This window comes from Acanthopagrus latus, chromosome 13 (genome assembly GCF_904848185.1).
Source record: "Acanthopagrus latus isolate v.2019 chromosome 13, fAcaLat1.1, whole genome shotgun sequence".
NCBI lineage: Eukaryota > Metazoa > Chordata > Actinopteri > Spariformes > Sparidae > Acanthopagrus > Acanthopagrus latus.
In genome coordinates this window covers 8,463,472-8,489,231 of record NC_051051.1, presented here as the reverse complement: position 1 = coordinate 8,489,231, position 25,760 = coordinate 8,463,472, and the positions used below count along the sequence as shown (strand labels likewise).

Here is a 25,760-nt window from a genome sequence, read left to right as displayed (position 1 = left end):
GTGATACTTGCAGGGAGGGGAGACTCCAAAACAAAACTCTTTTGAAAAAAATGGAAAAACATGCCTCGAAAGTTCCTGGTTTTGTCACTTCTCCACATGCTGCGTGCTCCGAACGTCACCGAGCTTTGACTTGAGATTGCACAAGACTATTAGAGAATGATATTAGTAGAAATTCCTGCTGAATGAACTGAGCCACTTCTATCTCTCGTCAAATTATGAATGCATAATACGTAACATCCCGGTTCTATAAAACAAAAAATACAAATAAAAACCTTTAGGTTCAATGCAGGACAGTCGCCTCATCAACAAACACAATTGTCCTCCCATTAAACAGCGCGTATTATTTTCCATTCCGCCTCATAGCTGGGAGGAAATCACCATAACTCATCGTAACAGCATTTTTGTGTTGCATAATGCAGCTGAAGGGTAAATTCTCTTTTCAATTACAAAGGCAAAACCGTACAGATTCACAAAAGGTCTTGCAATTGTGTTAATAGTATTTTCAAGAATTAAAAAAAATATATCATGTGAGGAGAAGCATGTTATGTGTGAAAAAGGTGCTTTGTGGGTAGAAGGATCCAAGCCAGTTAGCCAGGAGGCAGCTAGCCTGCCAGCTTAAAAAGATCCAGGTTTTTTCACTTTTTTTAAATTCATTTTTTTATTTTTTGATCCACAGATATCAAGAACAAGTAACGTTAATTACACCAAAAAATGAGACTTTTCTAAAGCTTTAGAGGTATCTTGGGTTTTTTAAGGTTGCCATGGTAACTGGGGGACACATTGCTGTATTAAAGCTGCGATTGCTGTAAAACATTCTTTCAGTTGAGAAAACTTTATGCGTTCTTTCTACACAAAAAAACCCCAAATCTTTAATCTGAAAGTCCATTAAAGGCTTAACGGCAATCCTGTATTTAATTACGAGACTTAACCATTAACTTTAAGTTGTGCACTTGCAAACAGTCTCAGTTGGCAATCACATCAAAGATTAGTTTTGCTCCATGGGGGAATATTCTTTTAACGAGTACTATAGAGGAAGAAAAAAAGGGGGGGAAAGGATAAACACTGTCTGAGACAAAAAGGCCAAGCAGTTAACAAGCACTGTGACATTCTGGATGCAATCCACAAAGTGGCTCGTTATATCGATGGATCTCTACTGCATTCCCAAAATGGCTGCCAAATATGTTCAACTGGGATAGTCAAAGTGCCAGGATGGACTCAAGTGCATATTTTTTTTAAAGTCTTCTGTCACACGATGGTAAAACACCCGACTTGGAATTACAAATTACAAACATTACATTTACTTTTGCTTCAAAATGTAATTTTAATATTATATTGCCAGTACATGCTCAAATTTGCAACTAAATTCACACTTTCAAAATTGATATTTTACATTAAAATAAAACTTGAGTATGCATTTTACTCAGTTGAGAAATTAAACAGATCGCATGATTCAGTGGACTGAGGTGAATTTCACCTGTAACCAATATTACATGCTGTCTCCCACTTCTCCTGTCCTCTTGCCACCATATACAGTCCAAAAAAAAACCCCAAAATATGTTCAACATGTATGCATATTTTTACATTTAATCATGTAGGCTATGGGCCACCAGAATTACCTGGTAAAATCTTGATGAAGATGGTGTGGGGGTAACATCCACCACCATAAATGTGGCTTTGCGGAGGCAACCGAGATATCTCTATTTGGTCGATTTGGGCAGCAGTGCGCTTAAAATTTTTTGGAATACTGACCTGCCATCTGTGTGCATGTACAGTACGAGATGATTGTTTTTTTCTTTCCCTTTTTTTTTTTTTTTTTTTTTTTTTTTGGTTACATGTCTCTTCCAAAGCAGCACTCATTACAAGTGCAGCATGGTATCCTTACACATTTTCACTTGAGTAAACCCAGATAAATCAGGCAGGAGGAATGTGTACAAGAGCGACTAAATCAGCTTGAAAAAAACGTGACAGAATCGAACGCCACGGACATGTTGCGTCAGTTTGTTGGTCAGTAATAAATTGCTGAATGTGAGGAGAGGGTGACAAGCTACAGAGGACGAGTGAAGGATGGGTGAAGCCAAAAGCAAAATTGGGATTGATTGCTGAGTGTGGATTAACTGAACACCTCTTTCTCCCCCCACCTTGCCTTCATCTGAGCAGGTCTACAGTTTATCTGCTGGGTCTCCTTCATACAATAATGAGTTTCCTTGGTCTGCAGACATGCTCTTAAATATTCATTAGTCATGGGTGGGTTTTAGCCGTGACACAGAAAGCGGGGCAAATGGCGATGGCTCAAACACTGTGAATATTAATGCACATGTGGAATATATACATATAAATCCTGATTAGCGATTTAGCCAAGATGAAACTGGGCACCTGATACTCTGGACTACAAACACTCCCCCAAGGCACATAATGGCTGTCTCCCTTTTCAGCAGCTACTGTACACCTCTGTGCTGATAAAACGAGAGTTTCTGACATGAAGCCGCCGGTGAGAGCTCACACAAGACAAGCACCCTCCAATTCATCAAACAATAAAATGTCCAAAAATACAGACATCAAGTTTATGTGGAGTTTCTGTTCAGATGAAGGGTATTCCATCCAGCGCACTCCACTGTGACAATATAATTTTCACTTTTACTCACCCACATGCAGCCTGTCAATCAATATGCTCCGATTCATAGGACAGATTTATAATTATGCCCGGCTGAAATCTTACATCAAAGCGAAATGCTGCGTTTTTTTTCTCCTCCTGCTACACACGCAAAGCTCTGTGTTCTCCAAATGTGTCCATTCAGAAAACAAATCATCCAGAGCTGCCATGAGTTACATAAGCGAGCCTATAGGATGGCAGCCCGTTTTACGTTGTGGAGAGGGATATTCTGAATGAAGGCGAGGGGAGAGGAAGTGATCAAAACAAAAGTGGAAAAAAAAAGGGGGGTGAGGGAACAATTATGTGACAGAAACCTACACACACACGCACCTACAACCGCACACACACACACAGGTGCACATCAGACCGTGTCTGCGCTGGAGGAAGCTGGACGCAGCGCTGCGCTCTCGTGCAGCCTCCTCCAGGAGTCAGCCCCGGGACCCGGCCTCCTCTCTGCCTGTCTCTCCTCGCGTCTTTTTGTGACCACACCGGAACCAAAAGCCCCTGGCACAACTAGCGAAAGCTCTCTACCTTGCGCACAACTACTTCTGCAGCCCACCAGACACAGAACGCGTTCGTATTGTACAGTGTCAGCGGCGCTCCTGACAGACAAGTACATGATGTATTACTCTCTTTATCTGACAAAGCCAAGCGCTTTGGGACAACATCTGTTTGCCACACACACACACACACGCACGCACGCACGAAACCCACCTCCTCTCTCTCACACACACGCGCACACACACACACATTCATTCACTCGCCGGGATAGATAGAGCACTGGAGAACAGGACTGACATGTTGCTCCGGCTAAACTCAACCGCGGCCCCCTTTTTTTCCCAGTGATTTTTTGGGGGAGTCATTGCTTCATTAATTTTTTATCGCGCCAACATCGAACACATACACGTTTTTGTTTTTTTTTTTTTTTTTTTAAACTTTAACCAAGAGGTTGGAGTGGGCCGGTTTGTAAAGCAGCTGTCCTAATAAGCGAGAGCAGAAAAGGAATCACGAGTTGCCCATGAATATTTTGCAACAAAAATGTCTCAAAAGGAAACGCAGGAAGCGTCCTCTTGCAACTTTAATTACACCAGAGCATGGCCACATATCTAGGCCACCCCTTTGCCCAAAAAGAAAAAAAACAAAAACCCCAAAAAGAACATCCTCCTCACATCGCAACATTTTCACACACTGTATCCTGTGAGTAAAAAACAAGGGGGGACGCGGATTACGACCATTAAAGTGATCAGATTTTTTTCTGTTTTTGTTTTTTAGAGGGGGGAGAAACGCGGCGCCGAAATCCAGAGCAGAGTCCCACTGGATCTAGTTGTGATTTATCTCCCAAACTGACCCCTGCAGTCTTGTTTTGTTTTTTTTCCCTCTACCTTCAGACACAATATTAAGCAGCCGCCGTCTCTCCGCCTGCTGAGCACATCTTAATGTAACCCCATCTCATAAATGCCACACCGTATTGATATTAATTCATAAAAAATGTAGGCTAGACATCTGTCTGAGTATGGAGCGCTGTGCGAGCCCCGCTTGCTACAATTCACACATCGGAGAGAAACCAAATCTTTTTTTTTTTTTCTTTCTTTTTTTCCGGCAAGTTCAGCAAACTGAACATTTTTAGAGAAAATGCGTTTTCTGTTGAGAGCGTGTTTTTTCGGGGGGGATGGTTTTAATTGCGATAAGGAAACGCGTTCTCCCTCTCCCTCTCTCTCTCTCTCCCCCCTCCACACACCTCCGATTCAAATAACTGACCTAAAAGCCAAATGCGCACGTCGGCTGCCACAGTTGTTCCGGGCTCACAGTGTGTAAAATGTGAACAAGCAGCCCTGCGAGCATCGCCGGGGCTTTGGCTGATTGAGAGAAACAGACCTGTGAACACACTTTGACCACAGTATTGTTCTCGAGTGTCCCCCTGGCCGGGCTCACGGGCAAATCCGAAAGTAAAGGGCTAAAGGTAAAGGGGCATGTCGAGAATAATGACAGATGGGGAAACTTGCGTCATGCCAGGGCAGCGCGTTTTTGTAGTCGAATATAAACGGACAACAAAAAACCTCTGGGCAGACACACACACACACGCACGCACGCAAAAAAAGAAGCCCCCTTAACATGAGGGACTCGTTTCACTTCATCTCGTAGGCTGGCGTCACATTTATTGAATGTCTGAGATCCTCTCAAGAATGAAGTTTCCGATTATGTAGAGCTTAATATTTGGTTTTGGTAAAGCCAGCCACAACTACATGGAAGTCAGAGGCATTTCGTGCATTTCAGCGTAAAGTCAGCGGGCACGTTTTTAATCTCTCGTTACGGAGAAATTGCCTCTTATTTCTCTCCCCCCCCCGTGATAACAGCGCTATAGATATTGTACAGACCCATCCCTTTTCCTACTTTTCTGAATTTCTTACCTGCACTCCGAAGCTCGTTCAAAAAGTGGCGACAGCGTTTCCACGGCTCCCCCTGTTTTTTTCCCCCGACGAAGCGCGTATAGTTGTTTTTTTTTTTTTTTTTTTTTAATATGTTCCTTTACTTTGTTTCATTTCTCACTTCCATCTTCTTTTCATCTCATCAATAAACACACGCTGCAGCCTACCTTCATAGAGCAGCTCGGTTCAAGTGTGCCCTCCCATTTTTTAACTATACATCGAGTACTTTGAGGGGTGGTGGTGGTGGTGGTGCTGGTGAGGAGGAGGAGAGGAGGGGGGCGGAGGGGTGTTCAAGCAGGCAGGCACGCCTTTTCACTTAAAGCTGCTATTGGAAGAACAGTGCACTGTCTTGGGTTGGATCAGAAATCCGTCAACATTATTGTGCCCCAATCGCAGGGAGCACAGTGGGACGGTGGAGCCGGCTCCATTATGGCTCTCTGGAAGTGGTGGGAGTTAATAGTAATAGTAGTTGTAGTAGTAGTGTTCCTCCTACTCGAGGTGTTTAAAGTTTGCTCGTGTCTGCGCAGCAACAGCATTTTTTTTTTTTAATAAATGGAAGTCATGGCTGCGTAAACCTGTAAAGGATGAGGGTTAGAACAGGTCCGCAGCGAGAGCTTTCACTTCACCCATTAAACCCACCCTTTTAATTTAATTTGAATATATATATTTATTTTCATACGTGAGTGGGCTCCCAACTCTTCGAAATATCAGCGTTCACAATTGTGAATGAACTCAAATCTATCCCCAGCGTGGATCAAAAGGACAGGGGAATTGTCAGTTATGTGTCCATCATGCGTCTGAACTTTGCATTGGACGCCGCCCCTGCCAGTACAGTGAGCCAGCTGCGCCTCGCTCTCCCATTGGACGGCGGCGCCGTCGATCATATCCGACACCAACAAGCTAGATTGTGTGCCGTGTCTTCTACTTTCTACGCATTTCTATTTTCTCATTTATTTATTTTTTAACGTCCCGAGCTGACCTCGAGTTTGCGAGCAGGGAAAAAAATTCGTGTCGGTTCAGCCGGCCAATCAGATTTAGTAGAGCGATTGCTTTTTTCTCTTGTTGTTGTTGATTTTTTTGTCATTATCCAGCGCCTTGAGATATATTGTGGCTGGCACAGAATAAAGCAGTAATGGGTCATGTGGGATCCCCCCTCACCCACCGCCTTAGTGCCCCCTCCCTGTCTAGACAGTGACAGGTGTGCGTGTGTGCGCACACGCTTGTCTGTAGTTCAGATCAGAATAATGAACCACGCTGAGGGTTGTGTCTGAGACGTACTTTCAATGTATAGTACGATTCACGTGTTGGAGCCGTGTGTAGTTCACGGGGCTGGAGGACGGTCCGTGTAAGCAGCTCTGCCTCCTGAAAGACAAGCTTTTACTGACAAAGAGGTCATCTAAGGTTACGCTCGAGCAGCCCGTCTGATAACACGTCCCCGTGCTGCTGCACGTTACACAGGCCGTGAAAAACTCTAGTTTTGAAAACGCTGCTCTCTTGAACTCTGCGTTCACAGCCCCTCCAGTTGTACAGGGGGAGACAGAGGTGTTGCTTCAGACAATCGCCATCTCTCAGGCTGGGAAGGCTCCATACGGATATTGTTGTGTGAGCACCGTGGTAAGCACCCGGGGCACTCAGTTGACTGTGCGCGCCATCTGCAGGACTGCGATGTGGATTAATACCGCGGGTTCAACGGAGGACACCCTTCCGTCACTGCTTTGACCTACATTAACCAGGAACACCATAGGAACACCGCCACCGGACTTAATGCGCTGCTGTGCACCACCCGACAAAGAAGCACGTTTACAAAAACGCTTTTAATATTAACTAAAAGTCAGAATTATTTCTTTTTTTACCAGGACCGTGAACGAAACGTCCTGAAACGACAGGTCCATGTGGTGCACGCCTTTCCCGGAACAGACTTTTAGACACACTGTTTGTCTTGATTAACATGGCTCAGCCGGCAGCACGTGCAGGGAGGATTCAACGTAGAGAACATTTTGTTTTAGTGGAGCCACTAAGTGCATTTGCATTGGACATGCACTTCATGGCAGCACATTGTTGCCACCCAAAGACAAAAAAAAAAAAAGAAAAAAAATCTAATCTAAAATGTGCTATTTTTGGAGAACACATCTTAGTAATTTATTTTTGTGCAAAGCTTGACACTACATCTGCTTTTATTTTATAAATGTAGTGCAATAAGAATGACACAGTAGAATTGTACACCCATTTCCCCTTATTGTACCATAATTATAACATTAAATAATAATATGTAAAACAACAACAACAACACAAAAACAGGTTTAAAAAAATAAAGTGACCGAAAATTGACTTTATATTCCTACAATTAATGAATCTAAACTTTTAAGCGTCTAGGTAGTTTCAACACATTTTGAACCCCTCAGATAAGATTTTGTTATAGAAAAAAGAAAATATTTTAAAAAATAAATAATTTAAGAAAATGAGTCACTTCAGGATTGCAAGGCCTTCCCTCTCAGGATCATTAACATCCTGGAACAACACTGTCTCTGGTTTTCAAGATGAATACATGATACAAATCACACTATATATGGGTCAAGAGTAAAACATATAAGAACATTAAATATGTATATATGATAAAAAGGCTTCAGTGCCAAATACTTAAGATGTGATCTGATCTGAGTGCTGGCTTGACAACATGGAGGTAAAGGACAAACCGATAATTGAGCTCAAGGTCATTCTATAATAAAACACTGACAGGTTTTGTATGAAATGTTTGTCCTCATCAAAGTTCATTCAAGTGGATTCATTCTGCACCTCAAGTGCAGAAGTGTCTTAAGAAACTTAAAGAAAACTAAAACTATATGCCACAATCTTTAAAACTTGAAAAAACTGAATTGTATGTAATCTTTTTACCCAGCTCTTACTTTGTGGTTTTTATATTTTACCTATCAAACCTTGACACTTGAACCAACTAAACAAGCATGCTGATTGTCAAATTTGTCCACCTTCCACTGACACATGCTGCATGTGAATGCATGAGTAGAGCTCTTAATGGGTTTTTATTCATGCTTTATGAATTCCTCAATCATTTTCCATCAAACAAAAACAAAATAAAAAATTCATACAAAGACAAAGAAAGCAGCATATTTTAGAGATAACTATTTTCAGATTCAGGTTTAATTTAATTATACCTGAACTTTACCCGCCCGCAACCCGTGACATAGAAATCACAAGAAAGGCTTTTTTAAAAATTTCTTGGTGATTAATATTTTACATGAAGACTGAATTCCTGCCACAGCTAAAATATTTTCTGAGGTACAACTGGAACAGACTGTATTTTCTACTTGGCAGGCCCAGTCATGTCACACACAGCTTTAAATGTAACCAACAGAGGGCAGCAACATGACTTCTTCTTTATAACATTTATTTATTTATTTGTTTATCCATTCATTCAGTTTATTCTGCCTCTATGCTGTCCTCCTCTATTCAAATACTGCCGCGCGCCTCAGATTTTCCTTCATTTGCAAACAACCTCCGATGGTTTTCGTAGGTGTCGAGTGTTTCACACTTATATGCAGTTGGAGCATAGTGATGGTGTAAACATTAGTGCCTCTGCTGAATCTACAAACACACACAAAAAGGTTTTTACTCGACACAACCTGAACTGGACGTTTTCAAGCGACAGTTTATTAACTTGCAATACCCTGAACTTGAAAATAAATCATTATAGCTTCTGTATTAGCAACAATGTTTTTTGTTCAAGTCTGGTCACGGGTCTCGTCCTTGTGTAACTTGTTCTATTTTATTTTCCACTAAGTGAATGGCCCACCGGCTATTCATTACAGACAGTCTAGACAGCTCATTATGAGGTGGATGGAAACTGACAATGTGCAAACTGGCTCTGGACAGGTGGAATTAGTTTTCACTCAATTTGCAGTGTAATTAAAATGTTATTTCAGTCCCAAAAATGTACCATCCTGTGTCTGTTTTGTTTGAATTTGTCAGGATTGCTCTGTTTATTCTTTAAAATTGTTACTTAAATGTCTGTCTGTTGTCCAAAATTTTAAAAGTGGTACCCCAGGTAAGAGATTTATATAAAATCATATAATTACATGAAACTATCTAACACATTAGCATGCTAAAAAAAATACCACACCCTTATATGTGCTCTATGCGCTCCATGAGTCAGCCTGCTCTATTTGGTCACGTATTAAGCATTGACCAGCACTACCATGACCTTATTTGCATATGAAACCCTCTTTTACAGGACCAGTGGAGTATTCCACACGTGTGTGGTAGTGTGATATGACCTGCTGATCCTGTTTAGTGTCGAGCATGTTTCCTTGCCTAAACAGGCCTCCACACCTACAAACCAGTCAGCATGGTCACGCCACACTCCACCACACCGTGAACACAGATCATGATTGGCCTGAGCCTTGCCTCAAGGACGTTTCGGCATAGCCTCGTTTTCCTTGAACTGTGTAAAGCTACTTGTAAACACAGATAGAGCCACCGCCCATTGTTAAATTCCAATGCACCATCTAAGGTTGAATAAAGTGAGACACACCTTGATTCTCCGTAACAGTTTCCCTCTTAACAGTGTTACGGAAGCTACTTACAAAGCATAGCTCTGCAAGCTGCCAATTACATCAAGCTGGAAGCCACTGAACTACAGAAAAAGTTGGCCCACAGTGAAATCCAGTTTGGTTAACAAATGCTACTTAGAAAAAGTAGATCAAACTACTTGGTAAAACTAGAATGGTGCTCAGTAGAGTGCATACCTCCTGCCAAAGCAGAACAGCCCCTTTCAATCCAATCAAGCCTAAAGCAATGTCAGATATAACACATTTATATTCCTGATATTTATTTGGATCTGCATCAAAATGTACTCACTCACAGAAACCAGCAATTTAAATACTCCTGATTTTTTTCCATTAGATCAATGCATTTTTTTCCAGAAGAATAAACAGAGTTGTCGAAATACACCCTATCTCACACCCCATGTTTATCCAGTTCCACACCAAAAGATAATGGGGGTCTATTCTGGGCCAAGAACAATCCTCCATCCAAGTTTTGTAGTAATCCATTCGATAGTTTTTGTGTAATTCTGGTAACAAACCAACCAACTACAGACACGGGTAAAAAACACAACCTGCTTGGTGGACGTAAATATGATCAAATTGATAATGTACATGGGATGCAAAATGATTTTTTTTAGAAAAAGTTCAATGCTAGCATTTATTCTAGCAACCATATGTTGCTATATGGTTGCTAGAATAAATGAACAAAAAAAAAAAACAAACACACAACTCAGTGGGAAAGTACAAAAATGTCAGTCTCAGTTTTGTATTCGATGTCAAGGTGGGAGTATTGCACCAAGCAGGTAACAACAGCATGAAGGACTTCACTGAACATTAACAAAAAAAAAAGAAAAAGAAAAAGTAGAAATTAATAATACTTATGATTATATGACACATAACATTCTATATTTAAGTAATGGGAGCATTATCTGGGCGTGCCTTCGTAACTTTGCAAATATGAATATAGTTAAATTAACAGACACATGATCTTATTTACACCCTCAGAATTATGCAAATACTGTACTGGAGCGTACATTACAGTAAAATCACACGTGTTGTGGCTGTCTGGAAGTCGGCCATCTTTCTCCTTCCTCATACTCATAGTCTTAGTTTTAGTTATAAACAGTACAGACAACATCTTTCTCTTGTCTCTTCTACAGTTTTATGTTCTGGACAGATAAATTGAATGGCCATTACAATTAAAATTGCTAACAAACCGCCGGAAGCCTGCAATATTTTGTAATGCACAGTAAGTTTGCGATGCAGAGAGCAACTCACCTCTCATCTTCAAAAGTGGCTGCTTGCAGATAGTTGACAGACAATAACATCGCTTTGTTAGATATCCTCCTCTCTCTTTCTTTTTGGTGATTTGGTCTTTGGTCTTAATTTGTCAATTATTGGGCCTAAAATAACTTTTTCTGTGGCTGTTTAGCATGTCAGTGACAACATTAGTATTACATGTTTCATTGAAACTCAAAGGAAATGATCACAGGCGAGGCAGATGTGAGAGGAAGTAAGACTCTTCTTGCACTGACAAATGTTTTATTTTCTCCCTTTTGGAATGGGACTTCTCTCTGTCTGCACCTCGGTGTTATCAGACTCTGCAGAAACTGTTAAAATGTACGTACTTTATGCAGGTTGTGTTACATGTGTGAGGTGAGAGAGACGCTGTAGTTCTTGTGCTTTACAGAGCGGCACCAACTGTTCTGTGAGTCATACGCTATTGGAGGTTAAGGGTTTTTGGGAAAAGAAAGAGAAAACAAAAAGAAATAGATGAATTTGCTTGTTTGTCAGCTTTAACTCATCGCTGGTTTGATTTGTGCTCACACTGGAGCGCTGCTCGTGCCTCAACCTTGTGACAGAACAAGTCATTCGAAGAAACTGTTGTGTGCTTCCACAGTGCTGTACTACACAATGCGGTATAACAAGAATTACATGGTTGGAGTGAAATGAAGCAATAAGTGAGTCAAAGGACAATAGCTTACTCACAAAACAACTCTCTCAGCTGTGGTAAAACTTCTTTAGGTTTATCTGATGCACGCATACTCAAGGAATTAATTCCACAACTGTATTGTGTTCCACAAATGAACTTCATATTGAGACTGAACCCGTGGCAGCTTCAGACAGAGAGAAGCAGCGATGACGACCAGAGCTGAACCGCACCGCTGACGTGTACTTGTCCCTTTTTTAGAAAGACAATCGAGGTAACATAAATGAGTTATCGCAATGCTGTCTTTTTGGGAACACGGTCCAAGTGGTATAAATGATTAATAGGCTTCTTCACTTGTCTTTCAGCTCACAAGGGCCCCCTGTCTGTGTCAGCCTTGTGGCTGAGATAGAAGAATAACGTGCCACCGCTCTCCACAGATCCTTCCTCAGCTCTCTGCCTTGCGACTCATACTTCACTTCACCTCTTGCCACAAAATACTGCATCAGAATTGTGATTAGATGGCAGTCACACAAACTCCTCTGCCTTCATTGTATATATACTTTCAACCAATATGTTTTGTTGTTACAGCAACTGCCTTAAATCGCCTGGAGGCAGAGTGCTTTCCCTTTTCTTTTCCCTGAAACAAAATGGCCTCATGTTTGGTGCTTTACAAGGACAGTCCCCCAAAATCAAAAATACGTATTTTTCATCTTAGCTGTAGTGGCAATTATCCATCTAGATTGTTTTTGAATGAGTTGCAGAGTTTTAGAGACATCAGCCATAGAAATGTCTGCCTCTCTCAAGTATTATGGAACTACATGGCACTGGGCTTGTGGGGCTCAAAGTACCCAAAAAATATTTTCTATAACTCAACAGAAACTTCTCTTTCCGAAGAAAAATCATGACTTGATCACTCCACAGACTTATTTGTGAGCAGTTTTGAAGGCAAGTTCTGCCGCAGTGTTCTGGAGCCAGCTCAGAGTCGGGTGCAGAGCAAGACCTCCTGGAGGAAGTGACACCCAGAGTAACAACAGATTCTGCTCAGTTACAGAGCTATTCATCACCAGGAAGAGTGTTTAGTGTTTACTTTCTATTTGTGGGGATTAAAGAGTGGATTTAACTTTGCCCCAGTTTATCAACGTGACCTTCGCTTTCGGCTGTTCATGTACTGTAATGTTGACTGCCGACTGGAGCTGGAGGGGAAATGTACTTTACTTCACTTGAGCTGAGTGAGAGGCGGACCTCAATTCAACACACTAGAGAATGGCTAATGGATAGTGAAGTAAATCTGTCTCTTTGGGGCAAATAATCACCCACCGCGATGCAAATAACCACAAATGATCCTACAGTCAAATCCTGCTGCGCTTTGCCGAAGCAAAGATTTGATTAGCTAGGAGTGAACACACCATTAAGCAACAAATATTGTTGATAAAAATCTCACATGACCCAGGTTTAAAGTTTCATTGACATTTACATGGTTTTCAACCCTCTATATTGCTCTCTGACTGTTCCAAGACGTTATATATGATTTCTCTGACATTTAGGACACTGTATGTCCAAATATTTAACATGGGTATGGTCATTTTAAGACATTTACAGCTGAAGTGTAACATAATATATGTTGAATAGCTAACTAGTTTGGTTTGCAAGCCTCTTGTCTATAAATAGATGTGTACTTCCTTCACTGCAGTGATATGGTTGGCAGGTGTAGTTTGGTAGAAAAAAGAAAATAGTTCCTTCATTAAATTCACAACATAAACAATCTAGAAGGATAAATAAGACTACAGCTTACAGCTATTGTGTTTTTTTGATTTGAGGTGAGCAGTCCCTTTAACTGAGGCTACTCATTGTGTTTGACTAGTATTTGATCATAGATGTCAGTGTTGTGATCTCACAATCTGAATAAACCAGGTGTTCCTATCAGTTTAAAAAGTGTTAAAATCAAATCTGGTTGAAGTTACAGTGCCTGTGGAGGATTTTCCATGCGAGACACCATTTGAGTCATTGTCCTCATGCTTTCAATCAATCATGTCAGTGAGTGGAAGAACATAAGCCACCCTGACCCCCCCCAGAGCTTTCATGGATGACCTGATGACGATAATGTGCCTTGTTGCGGTCGGTTCCTCTGAAGGCCTTCAGGAAGCTCATCGGCTGTTCAGCAAGTGAGCGAAATTCCAGGTGTTGGCTAGTGGGGAAACAAGTGCCTGAGAAATTTTCCTTCTCCCTAGGAGGCACCGACATTCATCCTTCAATGACTGCACTGTCAGGAGCTTGGCCAAGACCTTGAATGACATACGTACAGGTGACTGGCAGGCAGTCGGAGCCGTGGCAGGTGGTAGTGGTCATGAGGAGGAATGTCATGGCGATTCAAAGTCTGGACTTTGACATCCTCATCTGTCCTGCTGTCAAGTGTTGAGGGGCTTAAAGAGGAAGGCTGCTTTCGATTTCTGCACATGGCCGGTCCTACCACAAAACTGGACCCACAACTGTTTGATATGGGCAGGAGTGAAATGTTAAACTCTCCATTGTTCTTGGAAATACTCAGTGGCCTTTTACATTGAAAATAATGGTAACGGCCTCTAGATGACCTATGCACAGGTTAGGCATAGAAACCCAGTCAGCACATCTTTCACCAGTGTTGTACTTTGACTTGGTGTTCATAGATTACATGCACAGTTTGTAATTTCTGCCACCAGGGGTCCCTCAGTCAAAACGAAACAGAAGACTTAAGTAGCAGGGGAGCATGGGAGTTGTTGTCTTCATTCAGCAAACAGAAAGGAATGCCGCTCGGGTGTGAAAAATGGTGTCCCTCTGGTGCTCTTCAGTTGAAAGAGTCTGAGGCAGTCAAGAGGGTGATGAGTTAAAAAGCCTTTAATATTTCAATGACAACAGTAGAAATATGCCCATGTGTTTTAGCACTTAGGGCCGTCATCAATGGAAGTACCTGCATAAATGTTACGTTTAGTCACGTTTGCTGACTTCCTTCCTCATTTTCTGAAGTATTATCTGGTGTATCCCTGAAAGTTAATGAAAAGCGCTGACAACTTGAGTAAACTTAAAGTTCCCCTTGGTAAGACGCTTGATTTTTGAGGCTCATTCCCAACCAGTCATATACTAACACTTTTGGATCCGTGCCGACCTGAACTACTATCCTAAAGTTCCAGTATTTGACAAGTTTACCAACTATCTTTCCAACAGGAACCTTAGTGATTTCTCTGAGCGTGAACATTGTTGGAAACATTTAGAGTAGTGTAGGAACAAAACTCAAAATAATATAATAAAAAGCTTTGTCGTTTTAAAGCAGAAATGCTACATATTATACTTTGAACTAGCCTCTGTTATTAGCTATGGTCTTGAAACCATCATTTTTCCTTCAAGGCAGTAAGTATACCTCCCTTCCCTCCCGCCTTCTCTCTTCCCTCCTCATTTTGAACAGTTCATGCCCTGATCCTTAATAGCTGAATACCTTTGAATGGCACCTATATAGCCTGTGGCTGAATAAAACTGGCATGTGTGACGCCACGGCGGACAAAACCAGAAACAAGCAAAGAAAGAAAACGGTTTAGTTTCACTGTTTCGTGTTTCTTTCAGCTGTTTTCAATATGTTATGAGTTCCAGATACTGTAGCCACAAGCCTTTCTTTAATAGGCACAACCTTGTTCACTGCTGGCAGCACCCATCTGACATACATCAGCAGGAAATTTTGTGCACTCTCGAAACATCCAAAACAGCATTGAATAGAGAACTCCAAGTAAAAGGGGTTTATTTATCCAGGGCCAGGCCTTTTTTTTCACAGCAGACATCTTCAACCGCCATAGCAGGGAAAACCCAGGTGTTACTAATAACATTAACAATGGCTCAGTTTGATTCAAGTGCCCCAGGAAGCCATGACAGCGTGAGCGCGAGCCAGCACGCACAATAGCAGGACCCTGAAACTGAAGTAGGTAAATTAATTCAGCCATCACTCATTTCAGTATTGACACCTGTGTCATTCCATCTGAGACGTGTCAACATGTTTTCTGTGAGGACTACTCCTCTTTAATCTTCAGATTTACCATAACACGATGACACAGTCCAGTCACACTTACTGTAACCTTACGTCTTTGTCCGTACATGTGATGTTGTTCTCTCAACATAAGTAACAGTAAACAGTTTAAAATGCATGATAACGTGACGATTAGTCATTCGATTTGCAACAGATCTACACTGCATGTAAAATTGAGGCATATTTCTTGTAGTACAGGGCTTCACCAGGAGATGGCATTGAGCTCCACATAATAACACACCAGATTTTCTTTTTAAAACCAACCACAGCACAATGTGCACAAAGTCATTTTGAGTATCAGGGTTGAAAAGTTTAACAAAGAGGAACATGTTTCTACAAACAAAATTGTCTATATCATCTAGTGGATAACTGATAACTTATAAACTTCTACACATCGTTATCATTCATTCAGCTGAGGCAACATGCACTGAACACATCATTTCTATTCAGTAAAAGAGAACCTGTTTGTGGGCAGTAAAATCTGTCCTAATCATGGTCACATGGAGCTTTGACTAAAACCTTTTCTGATAAGAAGAAGAAGAACAAAACTTCTATGACACATTTAGTCAAACAATGTGATTACTGTTAAATTTTACAATTTCACATTTCATCCTTGGCTGAGAAGATGAACAAGGCACTCTGCCATGTGGTGTGTGGTTGGCTAGGTGAAGATTGTTAGCCCACTGTTGGCAGCCTTAGAGGAGGCTGCCTTCCAGTCATCACTCAGGGAGTAAACGGCACCCATCCTGGCATGTGTCCTAAGGAAACATCTATCTGTCTGTCTGTCTGTCTATCCTAAAGACATTTAATCACTCACATCTAGCTTTGTGGTCTTAATTAAAGCCTTCTACACCTAGCCAAAGTTAGCTAATCACAGTCAGATTTCTACTGCCAAATGTGCTGCATTTTCAAATTAACATGCAAACATTAAAGTCTTTAGAGGAACGTCTCCGCTCCTACCACCAACTCTGTTACTCAGACTGATGTGCCAGGAGGATGAATGTGGGCTCTATCATTACATGCTGCAGTGGACAAGTGAATGCATTAGCAGGCTTGGAATTCCCTCGCTGCGTATGAATTAGCCAACTGTGGGCTGGTGGTGGGAATAATCAGCAAGGAGAGGTTACTGCAAAGCTAGCCAGCTAGGCTACTTTTAGTTAGGTAAGTACCTTGTTCACTGTGCGCATGCTTTTTCTTTATCAGTGTCGCTAAATGCCATTTTCAACAGACTGTCAGCAAAGCAGACAGCATTCACTGACAAGTGGAAGTGAGGTGACTAATCACACAGTGTGCAGTGATGAGGGAGTCGACATGCCTCAGCTGTATATCTGGCTGTAAATGGTAATAAATGTATCATTGTTGTGCCTGTTTTCTTGTTTTTATAAAATGTATTTGACATTTAGATGTAATCAGAAAGGAACTTGAAAAGCTTAAATGATCCTTTCAGTGATTTTATATGAGTCATGGTGCTGGTATGTGCATAACACCCACAACACTTTGCCAGTGTTCTCTGTTGCAGCCTGGTTTCTTTCCACCATCCTCATATGTGACGTATCAGGGACCAGAGGGAGGGTTTGAGTTTCTCCCTCTCTCCGCCTGGTGGTATCACAGCACAGTCCGACTTCAGAACAGCACTTTGGATGGTCACATAACCTCTCAGTATATCTGCAGAAAGGGATACTTTTCATTGTATTACGTGGTTTCAGAGTCAGTGCAGTCAGAACAGTCAGGCTGCCACTCATGCCCACCTGGCAGCAGAAGTAGAGCTAGGTCGGCCTTGACGGTGAAGACCTATTCTTGTGAATGAGTTAGTCAGAGTCTAACCAATTCAGCAAGGTGACGACGAGGTGGCATTTCAAGCACCCACCTCAACTCATGATTGGACGGCTAGGGGCAGACGTGTCATTGTCACAATGTGAGCTCTTTTTATTAGTTCCAAGAAGCCGTTCGAAAGAATTGGAATACGTACAACTGACTAATCCCGAATGTGCGAAGCATGCTGGTACATGTAGGCGCTGCGAGACAGGCTCTCTGATCTGGAGAATAATAATTTCTCTGTCAGCATGAGTGGCAAAGAGGCAGTTATATTATAGCCTCAATAGACTGCAAAGACTAATGGCACAGTCTGTGCGCCGTCCACAGAATTAGCAGCAATCTGTTCCTTTAATCATCAGCTTTAAAAAGCCCTGAAAAACTCAGTTTCACAATCAGCTTCTTACTGTGAGCATTAGGAACCTGCGTCAACACATTTTTTTTGCCAAAATTAGTTTTTTTCCCCTAAGATTCCTCTAATGTGGTTCTTTTGTCTGTGCTCCTCTCGCTGATTTGAAGTGGGCAGGGCTCCGTTTGAAGACAGATCTCACATCATCATCATTATTTAGTACATGCACCAATCAGGATTCTCAAATATTTCAATCAAAATGCGATGGCTGAATGCGTTATCTGTTGATGTTTCCAGGCCACCACAAGTCAAATTTGATCAGCACAAACACACACATTGTACTGACAAACGACATGAGCCATAGTGTCGAGGGTGAAACTCTTTACAATATTGTTCTTTTCCAAACTTCAACTTACACCTTTTTCACATTCAATAATGAATATTTATCTGTTATAGATAGAGATGAAACGAGCCAAATATTGTTCAGTTACAATACTATTTTAATTTGAATATCTGCATGGGGATGGAAAGATGAGAGAATGGAAAAAAGTATCTTGCGTGATAACATACAGCTTACCTGTTGTATCCCCCACAAAAAAGGTTAAATCTGATGTGTGGGAATGCTACAGATTCCAAACTAATGTCCGCCATTTACTTATCCTATATTCTCATGGCGGGGCCTAATTATTTATGATTACCTTAGATAAGATTGTTTGATTGTTTTTCACTTAGAGAGGATTTTCACAAAAAGATGTGGGTCCTCTCTGTGATGCCGTAAAAATTCTGGTCTCTGAACAAAAATGTAAGGTGAAGTGGTTCCAGTATGTTTTAGTGCCATTTAAGGATTCTTAAGCATAATTTGATGATCAGGATTACATTGTGAAGCCAAATTATTTTGACCAGGATAATTGTAACATGAAATTCTCATATATAACCAATTTAATTTAAATGTATCCAGAGCATTGGAAATGGGAAATGGGAACAGGAACACTGACAATCAATTGGACGACAGAATCTTGACATCAATCCTACTTCCGATGAGTGAATTACATCAGTATCAGCACCTAATACAGATACTGAATCGGATGTGTCCCAAGAGGCTCCAGGAGCTTTAGCCATGAACTCCAAAGCTGTTAAAAGCAGCAGAGAAAGAAACTGTACATCCTGTTTATAAAGTGACTGCGAGTAAAAGAGTAAAGGTAGCCTACAGTAATCCACATTATTAGGGGAATAAGCAGCGAGAAAATGCACAGTTGTATGGTTCTTGCGAGTGCAGGATTTTGATCTCCTATTTTGCGTTCCCGTAGCAGCTGAGCAGGTGTGCCGCTCCAGCGCAGCATTTAACAAACCCCAAATCCTGCTTCGATGCATGTACACAGACCATGCAAAGGCAATCTGGTGGTGATATTTCCATCATATCACTTGGAAAACAAATGTTACATACACTGCTGAACATCTGCCTTGGGAGACACAAAAATCCCAGAAGCCAAATTGTGGCTTGTTTCCTGAGGAGCTCACACATGGCACGCCGCAATCATCACCTGCACGAGGATAGTTTGGTTTCCGGGAATGCAGCGATGTCCTGGCTGCAGCACTGAGAGCAGACAGGCCAGCAAGCAGCCGCCAAACTCTTCTCGTTACCCCAAACAACACCGAAAAGTGACACTTCCTCGAGTGAGCATGCAGACACCTGCAGGTGTCTCTTGGCCTTGACAACTCATAAAAATGGTCTCTCGGTTTGGTATGCCAGCTGAATATTTTTGTACCACTGGGAAAGGAAGATTCTGCTAGGTAGAAGCCAACAAGACAAGTGATATTTTTAATATCGGACTCATACTAAAAATAATTCAGTGTATCTGCCTGCATCTCGTAACTGAAACCAACATTTTCAAGCATTTAAATCTTCTCTTCTGATTCAAAGTAACACTTTATTTACACATTTTATTGACTAATTTAAAAATTAGCATAAGAAAAATACCATAAATAATATATGGTCATTTGAATGAAGCAGTGCTAGAGAAAATTGTGCCATTGGCCCCCTGCTAAAGATAAATCTGGCCACTTTTCAGTCAGCAGCCCCATGATCTGGATGTTCTGCTTCACTTTAGCCTGTTTAGATGACCAGCGCTTGTCCTTGGCCTACTTTTTGGTCAGAGGCATACCATACAGCCAAAAGACTATAGTCTTTAAGCAAAGCAGCACAGGAGGATGGAGACAACGTATTTTTGGGTGAGTGCTCTTAACATCTAAGAACGATTTATCATAATCAAGGATTGTGGATGTACACCACTGTAAAAGCTCTCAATCTTTCGTCCACGGGGAGAGGGTTTTGGTCGTTGCTACCTCTAGCATGTTATATTTTTAACACCATGTGCATGTGTAGGTGTGTGCCTGTGTGGGTAGAAGGTTTGTGTGTTTTCCTCATCTACATAATTATCTTCAGTATTAGGCTGTTTTCCTGTAGCTCATTTCTTGTGACAGTTAAATAACTTTAGAGAATACTCAAGCTTTGGCAACGGAAATGTGAGTGCAGATCTCCTCGCTCACTCGAGAGCTGAATTATATAATCTTGTATACAGGTCAGCCATATTAGGATCATCTTCTGAGAGATGTGGTACGTACAGTATATGGCCCATAACGTAACAATCAATCCCCTTCCGTATGCATGCAAACTCTCACATTTGCCACTTCCTCTCTAACATGTGCATACACAGCTGTCATAGTCACCAGATTACCTCACACACATGCTGGCACACACATTAATTTCTAAAGCGTTCACATAAACATGATTTGCTCCCCAGATTCCCACTGAAATATTTACGTGGGTATGGAATGTTCTTGAATCTGTTTCTGCAATTCACAGAAAATGTTTCCACCTTCATATAAGGACACTTTCACTGACAGAGGTTTATGATTTTGCATTTCAGTTTATGAGTTTAGTGGTTTAGAGGGGGAATAAGTCAGCTGTGAAGGGTACATCAAGTGCTGCTGTACCAATGAACACATACAAAAACATCATCAGAGATGTGATAAGTGGGTCTACTTAATTGTCTGTGACATTTGCAGGTGTTTTTCTAAACCAATTTCTGTCGCATTTAGTCAAGACTAGTGTAGTACAACAGTATACAGAGAACTGAGGAGTGGGGCACTGATTATAGTGGAGTTTGTTGATTTTTTTCATATTTGTGAGTGATTCATTATTAGACAAAAAAAATGAATTGGCAACCATTTTAAAGGGTAGGTCCACACTTTGCTTATCTCTGTCTTTTTGTCCCCTGTAAATAATCAAGTGATGGTGACAGAATCTTTGTTCTGCCCAAAAATGCATGACAAAGTTTCATGTGAAGTTTATATGAAGCTTCAGTGGTCTTAAATCACATGAGTATCTTCCTCATCTTTCTATATTTTAATTTGAATTTCCCTTCCCTGTTACTATCCTTCCACTCGATCCGTCCCGATAATTTCCTTCGTGTTGATCAATATAGTATCCCAGAAAAAATTGTGATAAATCACGTTAGTGTAATTTTAAGACCATTTCACACCACAGATGTAATCATGATATGATATGATGCCAGTCCACACTCTCAAAGAGAAATCTACTTTTAATGTTAAATATTAAGACACTGGAATTGGAATTAGACCCAGTTGAATACTCAACTGTTGGTGCCAGTGCCAACATATGGGAGTAAAACATTTTGATATCAATATTTCGGTACATATATATATATATATATATATATATATATATATATATATATATATATATATATATATATATATATATATATATATACACACACACACACATATACATATATATCATGTAATGGAGGCATGATACTTTACAGTTCAGTAATAACCTTTGTTGTCCAAAATGACATGGATGCAATGAGACAGTAAACTTCACTGGGAATTTAATGGATGTAAGATATTATTCTATTATCAGAATATCTGACACAAGCAGAATAAAACCCCACAACAGAAACAATCAATAGAATGGATGATGGATGATGGACTTAAGCAACTAGTAAGATGAGCAAATATTTGCGGATTCTAGTTTTCCAAACTAGTTTTGGTACATTTTCTCGATCTCATAATGACGGGGAAAAAAAATTCCATTTGATTTTAATTACTGACAAATAAGAAGTTGGAAACAACAACTTGGAGTCTGAGAAACGTACATTATAACCCAATGGATTCTGGATTTTTCAGGCCGATCCTTATATTGGATATCTTATTGGGAGTTTAAAAATATCATAACAATATATTCACCAATAGTACTGTTTTTTCTTTAACATGAAAAAATAATGAATCTTGCCACAGATCCCTTAGACCTTCTTGTTTTTATGTGGGACATTCTCCAGTTGGAAAAAACAACTAATCAGTGCTCCCTGGTGGTCAAACAATGCCATGGTGACACTGCATCCGTACTGCCATGTCTTGTTTCTTATTGGCCAAAATACACTGACAGACGAATCTGCGACACCTTGATATCGACTTTTTTTCTTTTCTTTTTTTTTTATCCGTCTAGCTCTACTTATGACTGGCATCTGTCCCCATTGGAATTTAAAAAAACTATTAGTTGCATATTTCAAAAACAAATAAGTCCTGAAGCAAAAACACATTTAGAAAGACATATATAGTGTTTGAGTGGTGCGCTTGAAGGAAGATTAAATTACTAGTAACTGCAAATAAACAGGCCTATGTCCTGACATATTCAGTCCACGTTTTAGAGACACGTGCATTTCCAAAAACAGATTGTATAGTTTTTCATGTAAAATGTTTTTCTGTGAGGTTTGGCCTTTCCACAGCCACTGAATATTATCAGTAAGAAACAAAACGTGACTTACACTTGCTTATTATATTGTTAATTGGACTGGAAATGCAAATTATTCACTCACTTCCTGAGAGGTAAAGATCATCTGGTTCTTTTATTGGACTCCCTGTTATTCATTTAAATAGACAAAAGTACTCTCTTAAAAGATCAGTCTTCTTAGAAAAAAAACCCCTTTGGTTACAGCCCTTTAGTCTTTAAATGTATAATAAATAGAGTTGTCGGGAGGCATCAAGAGCTAGTGGGAGTTATTAAATGTTATATGATGGCAGTGAAATATTGCTTAACTACCTCTGCTGGATATCTTACTAAACTACTGTCACATTAGGCTGCTGTTTCCACCAAGTTAGGCTTGTAGTTAACCAGTTCCAGTATGAGTCAGATAATGGTGATGATCAAATGCCAGCAACATAGCAACAGCTACTCTGGGCATAGATTAACAGGTATGTAATTGAGTCGAAGTGGAGTTATTAAGGTGGCCCATCTTTGCATTTAATTACACAGCTTGAGTGGAAGAAGCATGACTGCGAGTGTATTTATAACAAAGGCCATCTGTAGGATGTGGCCATCTGTGGATGTTAAGTGTGTGTGTGTTTGTTACACTGCACTGTACATTTCGATCAAAGCCTCCGCTCTTCACCCTGGGCTATAAATGTGTGTTCATCATTTCGAATTGCTTTATTGCTGCACCATTGCTCCGGCATTGTGGGGAGCTGGAAAGTGGGGTGAGGGGTGGATTTGTACAATTATAGAACTGATGATGCAAAGACACTGAAGCGCACATTCCCCCTTACACAACCCCTGAGTGGTACGGTCCAGAGTCTTAAAGGCAGAGTGTACAGCTGAGATGGGTGCATAACTTTTGAAAAAAAAAATTTTTTTTACATTTATTCAACCAAACAAAATAGTTCACATGATGATAACGTGTACAAGAAATCATATATTAATAATTTACTTATTTACTAATCATGTGTTGAAATATATGGGTATGCGGTAACAGCTTATAATGAAATAATCCACTTAATTTCTGATGATTACTTATCTAATTATCACTGTCCTTCATGCCTCTCAGCCTTATATTACTCAGTGTAAGATGAATGAACACAAATGCACAAATACCCACACAACTACACATCCGTAAAATTTTGGGGGGTTAAGCAAGGGAAATGTCATCCTCAGTGCATTTGTCACCCCCAATTAAAACATGAAAGAAAGAAAGGACCTTTATTTTGACGAACTACTAGAATGTGACTCATAGGCTAGACAATTCCTCTAGTAAATTAGGTGATGACAGCATTCAACTTAATTCAAATCAATACAGTGATTTCAATCTTCCATTAATAGAGAGGAAGAATAAGAACAAGAAGAAGGAGAAACTATCAACATTATAACTATTGAGAGGCCAGGAGGAGTTGTGACGACAGCTAATGAAGATGTTTTCTAAGTTTTTCAGAGGTTTTGTTTGCTAGTTTGCAAAGTTATCTCGAGATGATGTTGCCTCGTCTGTAACTGAGGGTTGCTGGCTAGTCAACCTCATGGTAAAAAGGCAAAAATAAGCTTAGCAGTAGCTACGCAGCAGCTGTCAAACAAACAGCAGCATGTGCTCTGATGACAGTGTGGGAGTTTTGAATCTTAATTCCTTCAACTGGAGTTTACATGCGACCTGAAAGTTCATACGACAGTGTTAAATCATATATGTGAGTAGTATTAATATTTCAAGGTGTTGCAGAATGCTTGAGAGGCTCACTGCTCGATATTCCATTATATTTGAAAACCTGACATTTTTTATTTTCCACCATAGATCCAGAAAAGGCACGTGTGAGTGCATACAAATCCTAAAGAATGTCGAAAATTAAATTTTTGATTCTCAAGATGTCCTGAGAGGGGACCCACAGCCCAACATGCGTCCTCGCCAATGTTGAAAGTGAAACCTACGCCCCTGTACATACACATAGACACGCACAGATTTTTATACACCGGTCCTACTTAGTCCTCAGCACTACAACGGTGATCATATGACAACAACAAGCCCCCCTATTGCCATGGCAACAACTGCACCATTGCTAAGGCAACAGCTGCAGAGTGTTACAACAAGCAGAAAAACCTTCATGCATTTTCAATCTCATTATTTCACCCGGTTAATGCAAACTCCTGTTTCTTTTGTGTGTGTGTGTGTGTGTGTGTGTGTGTGTGTGTGTGTGTGTGTGTGTGTGTGTGTGTGTGTGAGTGTGAGAGAGAGAGATTTTTGGTCTTCTTTAAGTCGCTCTCGTGGTGCTTCGTGTTTGCTTTTTCTGTGATGCATATGTAATTCACACTCTCCTCCTCAACACATTTTCTTTCGGTCTAATTCCTTCTGTCTTAACACACACACACACACACACACATGCACACACACTCATACACGTACACACACGCACTCACCCACTCTCCCTCTCCGTTTCTCTCTCCTTCACTGTCCCCTCCCTCAGTTCTTCCTCTCCATCCTCTGCCGTTTCGCTGTCTTATTCTCTGTTTCTCTTTTTCCCTTTCTTTCCACAGTGTGAACCTCCCTCCCTCCCCCCTTTTATTTTAATCCCCACCACCTCTGCTTTCCATCTCCATCCTCCCCCCTTCCTCCATCTCCTTTCATATTCACCCCATCTTTTCGCTTTCTTTTTCCGCAGTTTTTTCTCTTGCCTCGGACAAAAAGGAAAAAACGGATGTGCTCTCACCTTCCCCTTTTTCCCTCTGCTCTTTTTCTCTCCAATACTAAATTCCGAGACCACCCTCTCTCCTCTCCTCTCTCTTTCTTTGCTCACTCTCTCTATTTCCCTGTGGCCCTCCCCCTCCCTTTTCATGTTTCCCCCTCCCTCCATCCTCTCTTTCCCTCGCTGGTTCAGTTAGTCAAAGAACAGATTCACGGAAGGAGAGAAAAGGGGGGAAAGGCAGGACGAGAGTGAGAGCGCAGGAGTGGGGCAGGCTGGGGAGAGGGGTGTGGGGTCTCAGCCCTCTGTTGTGGGGGGTTGGGGGGGTTGAGATACACCCCAATATTTTGTTCTAAGTACCATGGACTGCCTCTGCATTGTGACTACAAAGGTAAGCCAATCTGTTGTTCCTTACTTTAGCTCTGTGTGTGTGTGAGAGAGAAAGAGGGAGAGAGAGTGAGAGATGCCACA

General features: G+C 40.9%; 1 protein-coding gene across 2 annotated transcripts in view; it reads right to left on the bottom strand.

Moving 5' to 3' along the window:
* The window catches only part of zbtb20 (zinc finger and BTB domain containing 20), a 119,959-nt gene that overhangs the window by 29,160 nt on the left and 65,039 nt on the right, over window positions 1–25,760 (bottom strand). The window contains exon 1 of one of the 2 annotated variants that reach the window (XM_037119715.1): window positions 5,059–5,302. The exons of the other annotated variant lie outside the window; for it this stretch is intronic. The gene's annotated coding sequence lies outside the window, so the exon portion shown is untranslated. Of the gene's footprint in view, window positions 1–5,058; window positions 5,303–25,760 lie in introns of those variants that run through there. 2 annotated transcript variants of the gene reach the window in all.